The sequence below is a fragment of the Anomaloglossus baeobatrachus genome, chromosome 11 (assembly GCF_048569485.1).
Source record: "Anomaloglossus baeobatrachus isolate aAnoBae1 chromosome 11, aAnoBae1.hap1, whole genome shotgun sequence".
NCBI classification, from domain to species: domain Eukaryota; kingdom Metazoa; phylum Chordata; class Amphibia; order Anura; family Aromobatidae; genus Anomaloglossus; species Anomaloglossus baeobatrachus.
In genome coordinates this window covers 83,170,958-83,182,252 of record NC_134363.1, presented here as the reverse complement: position 1 = coordinate 83,182,252, position 11,295 = coordinate 83,170,958, and the positions used below count along the sequence as shown (strand labels likewise).

The window sequence follows — 11,295 nt, the reverse complement described above, 5'->3', positions numbered from 1 at the left end:
GTTTAGTCATGCAGTGCAGTTCAGTCTGTACAGAGGACTGAGTAAACAGGATCTGCAGGTTGGAGCTGGTTTTAGCTCACCACGGGATCCACTGACCAATTCCAGGCCTAAGCTGAGGGTCTGAGGAAAGGAGACAGATAAAGCAGAGAACATACCTGGGAGAGAGAGTATTGCTGAACTCATCCCAGTGGAGTGCACAGAACGGATGCCGGATCCGTGGCTGAGCAGATTACACACAGCACAGCTAACACTGGAGAAGTGAAGATTCCAGATTCTTCACCTTTACCACAGACACAGCAACAAGCGCAGAGTTCAGGAACATACAAGTAAGGACTCGAGTTGCCTGTCAGGTTGGTACCCGGGAGGAGCAGGGCTGGCTGCCTAGCTTACACAGCAGCAGGTCCACACACAAGCACAGTGCAGAAAAGGGAGCCAAAATGACCCGGCTGGGTGGGAGAAACCCTGAACCCCTCACAGACTCCGTGGACAGTACTCTGCTGAATACCATCATCAGTAAAGGACAAAGAAACTGCAAAACCGTGAGTCTGCTTGTTTATTGTGCATGTGCCCTGCACCTCCCCATAGACTATAACACTACCCCGGGGGAAAAGGCTCTACCCGTGGGGAGCCGTCCCAACTCAAGCTGCCATCCATCACCCCGGAGGTTCTGCAGCAGCGGTGGTCATCTCTGATCACATTCCACGGGTGGCGTCACGAACATAACCTCCCTTTTTATTGTGGAACCAGGGATCACAGACCGGGTCACGACACCCGTGATCCCCTTTCCAGAAGTGACTCCTTGGCCCGGTTCTGAGTATCCCCTTAACCCCTGGCGACACAAAGACACATCAAGTCTGGTACAATATAAGGCCTAAAACACACTTCCGCAAAAAAACGTCCGTATGACACGGTCCGTTTTTTGGGTCCGTGTTCCGTATTTTTGGGGCGTTTCTCCGGTACGTATGGCATCCGTGTGATGGCGTATGCGAGCCGTGTGTACGTGTGGAATGTCTGTATTTACATAAAATACGTACGTGTGCAGTCCGTGTGCCGTCCATTTTTTCAGATACGGATTTTCACACAAATAACCTTGTTAGCCCATCAAAATGTGCTCCTGGTGTGTTAAATTGGTCAATTAACTACCCATTTTGTTTAGTTTGCTTAAAAAACATGGCTTCAGAGCTCATTCTCACATTAGACACTTTCCAAAATGTCTCTCTCTGCAGTGAAGCAACCATGTATTTGCTCTGGTTGATATCTAGGAGATTTGGGGTTAGGCGACATATGATTGAAGAAGAGCCACCGCTGGAGAGAAGGATGTGGATTCACCCCCTTGTGAAGCTCAGGAAAACACATGGGCATTTTAATATTTTATATGGCGAAATGCGGAAATTTCCACCAAAATTCCAAGCCTACTGCCATTTCACCATGAATTCATTTGACAACATCCTTGGCCTTGTGTACCATTGTTTGAAGCATCAAGACACCTCTATGCGCCTCAGCATCTCCCCTGAGGAACGACTGTTGGTGACTTTACGGTAGGTGTTGTCATGTATACTCATGCTTTATCTGTTATATTGAAATACATGTTACGTCGCTAAAGGCTACTTTACACACTGCGATATCGGTCCCGATATCGCTAGTGTGCGTACCTGCCCTCATCTGTTGCGCGACATGGGCATATCGCTGCCCGTGCCGCACAACATCGCCCAGAGCCGTCACACATACTTACCTGTCCGGCGACGTCGCTGTGACCGGCGAACCGCCTCCTTTCTAAGGGGGCGGTCCGTGCGGCGTCACAGCGACGTCACTGAACCGCCGCCCAATCGCAGCGGAGGGGCGGAGATGAGCGGGACGTAACATCCCGCCCACCTCCTTCCTTCCGCATAGCGGCCGGGAGGCAGGTAGGGAGACGTTCCTCGCTCCTGCGGCGTCACACGCAGCGATGTGTGATGCCGCAGGAACGAGGAACAACCTCGTTACTGCTGAAGTAACGATTTTTGGGAATTAGGACCCGTGTAGCCGATTAGCGATAAATCACGCTTTTGCGACGATTTTACATCGCTGAACGCTGTTACACAAAGCTATATCGCTAACGATTGCGGAAGTGCGTCACCAAAACCGTGACCCCAACGACAAAATTCGGGCGATATCGCAGTGTGTAAAGCCCGCTTAAGGCATCATTTTGTTGAAATTATGTAATTTAAAATTATGGTCTTTGTAGAAAACTTATATTGATCACTTAACCACAGTGCAATTTCAAAATAACATCTGAGAAGTCACATCTACCATTCTATCTCTACAAAAATTTAAGAAACAAGAGGCTTAACTCAAACAAGCTTGTTTATTAAACTCAAAATTAAATATTTTTCCAATATGGAAAGTAAAGATCACATATGTTTTCCCAACCAAAGAAATTATAAAAAAACATACACAGTATCTCGCCAGTCATTGGATGATACAAATATTTGGTGTGAAATACAAATTACATGAATAGTCAAAGTAATGTCATGTTTTTATTCTATTTCAGTTACCTAGCAACTGGGCAATCCATCAGCAGTCTACATTTCGAATTCTTATTGGGAAGGTCCACAATTGGCAAGATTATCCTGCATACCTGCACTGTGCTTTGGGAGACCCTTAGGCATCATGTCATGCAGCTGCCTTCAACACAGGAATGGATTCAGATGAATTTTTGGAGAAAACAGCTTTCCCAAATTCTATTGGTGCCATTGACGGAAAACACATTAGAGTGAAGAAACCACCTAACTCTGCATCAAGATATTTTAATTATCATAAGTTTTTTTCTGTAGTTATTTTGGCCATGGTAGATACAAACTACTGCTTTTTATTTGCTGATATTGGGGCCTATGGCAGTGCCTCAGATGCACGCATTTGCAGAAGTTCACGTTTAGCAAGACGATTAATGTCTGATAGTTTAAGTTTGCCTGCACCAAGACCATTGCCTGGTACTAATGGCCCTATTGTCCCTTTTGTAATGGTTGCAGATCGGGGGTTTGCATTGTCTAGGCATTTAATGCGTCCATATCCCAGAAGGGGGCTGGACAGATCAAAAGCCCTATTTAATAGCAAATTGGCCAGAGCACGTTGCTATGTTGAACGTGCCTTTGGCATTTTGGCCTCAAGATGGCGCATTTATCAAACCACCATCCAACTCCAACCAACCACCATCAAGGCTGTCATTAAAGCTACAGTAGTGTTACATAATTACTGTAGATTACATGAAAGCAATGACGAAGACATTGAGGAGTTGCCTGCTTTAAATGCACCATTTGTAGAGAATGGTAGTGTTAGAACCACTGTGTCCACTTCTGGTCTACAAGTGAGAAATCAGTTTAAAGATTATTTTAGTTTAAATCGCCATAGTCATGTATAATTTTGACATTGTTATAGTTTTTTATCACTTGGTTACATAAGCACAAACACATATGTATTACAAAAGAGAAAATGACCATACATAGGTATTATTTGTGGTTTTTTTGTTGGTTGGTTGTGTTTGTAGTCCCCATAAGCTATTGTGATATAAGTATATTGTTATAACATCAGGAATTTTTGTTATTCTAAAAACAGTACTACTGAATGTACATGACTAATAAAATTATGGCAAATTTGTTTGAAAAAGTTAGTCAAGAATTATTATTTTACCTATGTATGTATGTTATCTTTTGCAAGACACCCTGTATTTTTGTTTTTTTTTAAATACAATTTTGTCAGGGACATTAGCCCATACAAAACACCATACTTTATTATGCAATAATGTCACGCAAACATAATTTGTTTGACACTATTGGAATACAAGTATGGGACCAGACAATATGCAGATACTGCATAGTGGCTGGATTTTTAATAATAAAGGTGTCTGAATGTTAGTGTAGTAGTTTATGTGCGTGCAGTTTTTCCCTAAACCCAGTTTATTCTAATGGATGGTCCAAACAACATGTCCAGAGCAAGGCATCATTCTAACAGGCAGGTATTGTATTTGAAGTGATAGAGTAATTTCTATTGAATTTTTGTAAAGGAAAACAAAAATATGACCACATGCATATAGAGTAAGTAATGTGTTACATTTTGATATGTTTCCCCACCAGCAATACCATAGAAAACATACCAAAATGTAAAATAATACATACAATATCACATTATGATTCAACTAAATCCTCTAGGCTAGTGATGTTTTCCTGTGTAGGCTCCATTGCATTGACATCTAAAGAATATGTTTGCTGCACAACAGTAGATGTTGTAGTGAATGAATGATCAGTGTTTCCACTAGTAACAGTTGTTGTACTGGGAACAAATAATGAGGCAGTTGTTTGAGCAGATGGAAGACCAAGTGTAGGTAGTACATATTGATGTGTTGGAAGAGGCTGAGTATGTGTGTATGTGAAGTTAGTTGGGTAAGTCTGTTGTTGAAAGTACTGTTGTTGTGAATTATTATGAACATGGTATGCTGTTGGTTGTTGAAACATTTGAGGTAGTCTATGAACATTACTAACAATGCTAGGATAGTTAAAAGAGGTTTGCATTGGTGTTTGTTGGGGTATTTGTGGGACAAATGTTGGCTGTTGAGATGGCCTTTGTGTCATTATTGTACCTGTTTGGTGTGGGACAACTGTTGGCCTAATTTGTACATCAGTTACCATAGAAGAAGATGGACACTGTATATGTGTTTGTTGCACTACAGGATTAAGTTGAAAATTAGAGAAATGTTCTTCTGTTTGGGTTTCCACAGTTTGTTGAGTTGTGTCTGTGTGTGGGCCACGTGGATTGGCTCTCCATTGTTCTATCACTTCAAAACAATAAATGGGTTCTGGCTCACGTTGGGTAGCAGATATTAGTGTTATTAAGGACGCCCTCAATCTGTCCTGCCTATCAGGTGCAACTAATGCAAGAGAGGGAGAAAGGGAGCGGCAAAATCTCTCTCCATCACTCTCTGGTATCAGTGAATTCATCATATGTATAATTCTGGTATCAATGATATCTGGCAGGGAACGTAAATCTTCATAACGCCTATGTCTGCGACCATGGATAGATTGTGCTACTGTGCGCATGGTATTAGTTGATATTCTTGGCTGTGTCTGCATGTTGCTGTGGACTACTCTCCGCAAGAACTGGTGAAGGGCCACTTTGTTGCCCTGTAGACTGGCCTGCAATTACATTAGTGGATTGACTTGTTCCCAAACCCAAATCAGAGGACATTTCTTCTGCGTCTGGCTGGCTGGTTTTGGGGATTGGTGGAGGTTGATATGAGGTTGGCTCCATCTCAGAAGCAGAGGTCGCTGTTAATACTGCTGACTGGGCTTCCTCACTATCTTCCAGGTTATCCTCTGTACTTTGATGAAAAAAAAAACAAAAAACATTAATGTGTGCCTTTTAAATAAAACCACCATGTGATGTAATGGTATAAACTTACTTTGGTACTTCCATAATGGGCATCAGGAAGCTCAGTTTTTCATAATGGACATATTTTTTCTTTTTTGCAGCGGCAGCTGTGGTGGCCACTTGGTTATACTCTCTTCTAAACTGGTCACGGGCTGAGCACCATCGCCGTTTGACAAGATCCACTGTTTAAAAAAAAAAAAATAATTGTAAAATAAGGTCACAAATTCTAACAATTGTACATTTAAAAAAATTAGACATTAGTCTTGTATTGCAGCAATTGTAAAAAATAGGAACACACATCCATGTGTATGAAAACAACAACCCATAACACTCATATAGTGACATAATACAATAAGCATGAGAAAGAAAACAAGTTCACCATTAAAATCTTAAACCACTGAATAATCATTTATCTCCTTTTAAATGGTAAAAAAAAAAAAAAAAAAACTACAGAAAGCCATGAGAAACAAAATGACTACTAACCCATGAAGTGCCATATGTTCCACATAGATTTTCCATTATACACTACACATTACTGTTACCATTCCAGACATGGTGACACCAAGGAACATGCATAATAAACCAAACATAGAAATACAACTCAAAATGTATAGACAATTCACAGCACATTTGCAATAGAAAAAGCACAGAAATGCAAACCAAAAAAAACCCCAAACATGTTTAATAGTGGCTTAACCACCCTGAAATGCCTTTTGTACAGTCATATGAAAAAGTTTGGGCACCCTTATTAATGTTAACCTTTTTTCTTTATAACAATTTGGGTTTTTGCAGCAGCTATTTCAGTTTCATATATCTAATAACTGATGGACTGAGTAATATTTCTGGATTGAAATGAGGTTTATTGTACTAACAGAAAATGTGCAATCCGCATTTAAACAAAATTTGACCGGTGCAAAAGTATGGGCACCTCAACATAAAAGTGACATTAATATTTTGTAGATCCTCCTTTTGAAAAAATCACAGCCTCTAGTCGCTTCCTGTAGCTTTTAATGAGTTCCTGGATGAAAGGATATTTGACCATTCCTGTTTACAAAACAATTCCAGTTCAGTTAAGTTTGATGGTCGCTGAGCATGGACAGCAGCTTCAAATCATCCCACAGATGTTCAATGATATTCAGGTCTGAGGACTGGGATGGCCATTCCAGAACATTGGAATTTTTCTCTGCATGAATGCAAGAGTAGATTTGGAGCAGTGTTTTGGATCATTGTCTTGCTGAAATATCCATCCCCTGCGTAACTTCAGCTTCGTCACTGATTCTTGCACATTATTGTCAAGAATCTGCTGATACTGAGTTGAATCCATGCGACCCTCAACTTTAACAAGATTCTCGGTGCCGGCATTGGCCACACAGCCCCAAAGCATGATGGAACCTTCACCAAATTTTACTGTGGGTAGCAAGTGCTTTTCTTGGAATGCCGTGTTTTTTTGCCTCCATGCATAACGCCTTTTTGTATGACCAAACAACTCAATCTTTGTTTCATCAGTCCACAGGACCTTCTTCCAAAATGTAACTGGCTTGTCTAAATGTGCTTTTGCATACCTCAGGTGACTCTGTTTGTGGCGTGATTGCAGAAACGGCTTCTTTCGCATCACTCTCCCATACAGCTTCTCCTTGTGCAACGTGCGCTGTATTGTTCACCGATGCACATTGACACCATCTGCAGCAAGATGATGCTGCAGGTCTTTGGAGGTGGTCTGTGGATTGTCCTTGACTGTTCTCACCATTCTTCTTCTCTGCCTTTCTGATATTTTTCTTGGCCTGCCACTTCTGGGCTTAACAAGAACTGTACCTGTGTTCTTCCATTTCCTTACTATGTTCCTCACAGTGGAAACTGACAGTTTAAATCTCTGAGACAACTTTTTGTCTCCTTCCCCTGAACAACTATGTTGAATGATCTTTGTTTTCAGATCATTTGAGAGTTGTTTTAAGGAGCTCATGATGTCACTCTTCATAGGAGATTCAAATAGGAGAACAACTTGCAAGTGGCCACCTTAAATACCTTTTCTCATGATTGGATACACCTGCCTATGAAGTTCAAAGCTCAATGAGGTTACAAAGCCAATTTAGTGCTTTAGTAAGTCAGTAAAAAGTAGTTAGGAGTGTTCAAATCAAGAAATTGATAAGGGTGCCCATACTTTTTCACCGGTCAAATTTTGTTTAAATGCGGATTGCACATTTTCTGTTAGTACAATAAACCTCATTTCAATCCAGAAATATTACTCAGTCCATCAGTTATTAGATATATGAAACTGAAATAGCTGTTGCAAAAACCCAAATTGTTATAAAGAAAAAAGGTTAACATTAATAAGGGTGCCAAAACTTTTTCATATGACTGTACATGCATACAATGCTTTGCAGACCACATATACACATGCTGACATTACTAGTAAACTGCAATGAATACTTCAAAAGGCCAAATAAATACACTCTCCTGTATGTGAGTCTCCAGTGTATCTCAAAATGAGTCAGGCCCATTCATACATGCCAAACAAACTATACAAATATGTTTCTAATCTGCCTACAGAATGTGCACATGTAGGTAAAGACAGAAGCAAGGCAAATATCTGTACTCACCATATCTATTTTTCTTTCCAAGGGTACATTGAGACCATCCATTCCTAGGGTAGACTACCTCTGCCACAGACATCCATGCTCGTTCCACCATTAACCTGTCATGATAGCCATCATCACGTGTGTCCCACAGCTCTGGATGCCTCTCCACTTCTCCAATCAGCCTCTCTGTATCGATTCTGGGCGCCATGCTCAGTACCTGTGTTGTTCTCTGTGCTCAAAGTTCCCCTGCAGTGAGAGGACAGGTGCCCAGCTGCTGTCTGGCGTGCAAATGAGACAGGAAATGTATGTTTGGCGCCAGAATTAATGGCCTACAATTGACCTGATAGATTGGTAACAAGTGTTTCAGATTTTGTGATGAAAAACGGACATGGACGATACGTGCTGAACACGGACATACTCCTACTCCTACATACTACGAACCTGAATCATCCACCGCCTGGCTCAGACTGAACAATACAGAAGCCTCACATTGCTTGTCAGGCTCTGTGGTGTGAACAGAGTCTGACAACTCCATGCGCGCAGTTGTGTTTTAAGATAAACATCTCATGACAAAAACATTCTGATTCCCAAACTGGTGAAGTCTATGCACTCAGTGCGAGACCTAGCTAAAAGTACAAGGATGCATTGCAGTAGACGTTTGAAGAGAATAAGGGACTGTGCTTCATTACTGGTATAATTTTTTAAAAATACAGTCCAATCAGAATGTTAAGCTAAGAACCTCATGTTCAATTGCATACAATTTTGCCTAGCGGCATTAGATCAACTTTGAATTTTTGGATGTGCTTTCTATGTGTTTTTCTACAGCAATGGAATATTGCATGGTCTGTCCCCTCTTTTCTTTTCGTTTTACTAAAGCTACTTTCACACATCAGTTTTCTGCATTCAGGCACAATCCGGTTTGTGCCTGATGCAACGGATCCGTGTCAGAGTGTGTAAAAACTGATGCGACGGATCCGGTGAAAAACGGATCCGTTTTTTTTTTAAAGCTGAAAGAGAGGGAGAGACCCCGTCATCCACGTACCATCCCGACATTCCAACACGCACCATCCCCGCACACACCCCGGCACTCCCGCACACACCATCACCGCACACACCCCGGTACTCCTGCACGCACCATCCTGGCACTCCCGCACGCACCATCACCGCACACACCCCGGCACTCCTGCATGCACCATCCCGGCACTCCCGCACGTAATATCCCGGCACTCCCGCACGCACCATCCCCGCACACATCCCGGCACTCCCGCACGCATCATCCTCACCGTACACCCCGACACTACCTCAGTGATGTCCCCGCTGACAGCGCGACTCCCTCAGTTGCTGCGTGGAGCTGATAGAGAGTGGCGGTGTTCCACGGTCGCTCCTGTCAGCTTCATGTAGCAGAGCTGAAATCGTCGCGGGACCTCATGGATTTCGTCGGACCTGGAGGGGTATTTGGGGATTTTAATAAAATGGTGAAAGAGGGTGTTTTTTTGTCCTTTATTCCAAATAAAGTATTTTTTTGGGTGTATGTGTTTATTTACTTTCACTTACAGGTTAATCATTGGGGGTGTCTCAGAGACGCCTGCCACGATTAACCCCTTATTACCCCGATTGCCACCGCACCAGGGCAATTTGGGATGAGCCGGGTAGAGTCCAGGGACTGTCGCATCTAATGCATGCGGCAATTCCGGGCGGCTGCTGGCTGATATTGTTAGGTTGGGGGGCTCCCCATAACGTGGAGCTCCCCATCCTGAGAATACCAGCCTTCAGCCGTATGGCTTTACCCTGGCTGATATCAAAATTGGGGGGGACCGCATGTCGTTTTTTTTAATTGTTTATTTATTTATTTTACTGCAAGATATAGACCCGCCCACTGGCGGCTGTGATTGGTTGCAGTGAGACAGCTGTCACTCAGCGTGGGGCGTGTCTGACTGCAACCAATCATAGGCGCCGGTGGGCGGGGAAAGCAGGGAATACGAGATTGAATAATGGGCAGCCGGCTTTTTCAAATCAGGAGAAGCCGCTAGCAGTGTGACAGCCGTGCAGCGCCGCGCAGGTGATCGGTGAGTGGGTGAGAGTGAGTGAATGAGTCAGTGAGTGAGTCAGTGAGTGTGAGTGTGAGAGAGAGAGGCTGGGGCCACACAGGGCACTACTGCGATGCTCGCATCACACTCGGCTCGCGCTGGCAGCACAGCAGGAGCCGAGTGTCATGCTAGTGTGCCTGCATCTGAGGTCCAACCGTGCGAGCGGACCACAGCTGCGGGGGGCGGGCCGGCTCTCAGGAGGGGGGGGCTGTGCGGTTTTTTTTATGAGACAAAAAACGTTGCATGAAACGTTCCATGCGGCCACCGCATTCATTATTTAAGCCGCATCCGGAAAAAGCCGCATGCAACGCAAGGTCATCAGGCACAATCCAGCGACAATACAAATCAATGGGGATAAAACGGATGCGTTACCGGATCCGTTTTAACCGTTTTTTTCCGGATTGTGCCTGATGGGAAAAACCTGATGTGTGAAAGTAGCCTTAGACAAGCACTGTTCCCATTTTACACAGGTGTTTTTAATTAGCAGATGACTGTAATAGGAGTTCCCCCTATTTTTGCTCTCAGTTCACAGTCAGACCCTGTGGAAGGTGAGTTGTCTAGCTTCCTTCACAGAGTGTTTGTGCTGTGTGCAGGGCCGCCATCAGGGCACTACAACCTTGACTGGTGTTCCGGGTCCGGTGAAGAGGGGAGTCTGAGCTGTGTATATTATATGGGCCTGGGGGTTTACTGCTATGCTAATTATGAGGGCCTGAGGTCTGCTACACTTAACCCTGTGAGATATGCTGCACTCTCTACTGTTACTTGCTAGGGGCATATTGCCCTGTGTACTGTGTGTTGCACTGTATACTGGGGACATATTGCCATGTTTACTGTGTGTTGTGCTGTATACTGGGGACATATTGCCCTGTGTACTGTGTGTTGCACTATATACTGTTAGGGCCAGGTGGACGGGCGGACCCAGGAGGTGGATCCACTGGGCCGAACACCTTACTGAAGGCAAGGGGTCCGGTAGCCGGAGCACTACGGGTAGCAGGACAGTCCGTGCAAAAGAGTGGAATGGAGAAGTCCCTGGGACCACGGAGTCACTGATGGTAGTCCGGGTGACGGAGCTCAGGTTCGGAGGCCGAGATGTTGTCAGGCAGAGTCCGGAACCGATGGAGCGAGAGGACGGGTCACCACAGGGATCAGAGATGGTACGGACTGACGGGATGGCAGATAGTCAGCGTTCGGGGTTCGGGAATCGGCAGGACCGGATGGCGAGGCAGGAGCGG

At 44.0% G+C, this 11,295-nt stretch overlaps 1 long non-coding RNA gene across 1 annotated transcript; it reads left to right on the top strand.

Annotated features, from left to right (window-relative positions):
- Positions 1-223: 223 nt before the first annotated feature.
- Positions 224-3,621, top strand: LOC142257162 (uncharacterized). The gene is made up of 3 exons (XR_012727596.1): positions 224-539; positions 1,227-1,538; positions 2,531-3,621. It is a non-coding gene; the product is annotated as an uncharacterized LOC142257162 (long non-coding RNA).
- The last annotated feature ends 7,674 nt before the right edge of the window (positions 3,622-11,295 follow it).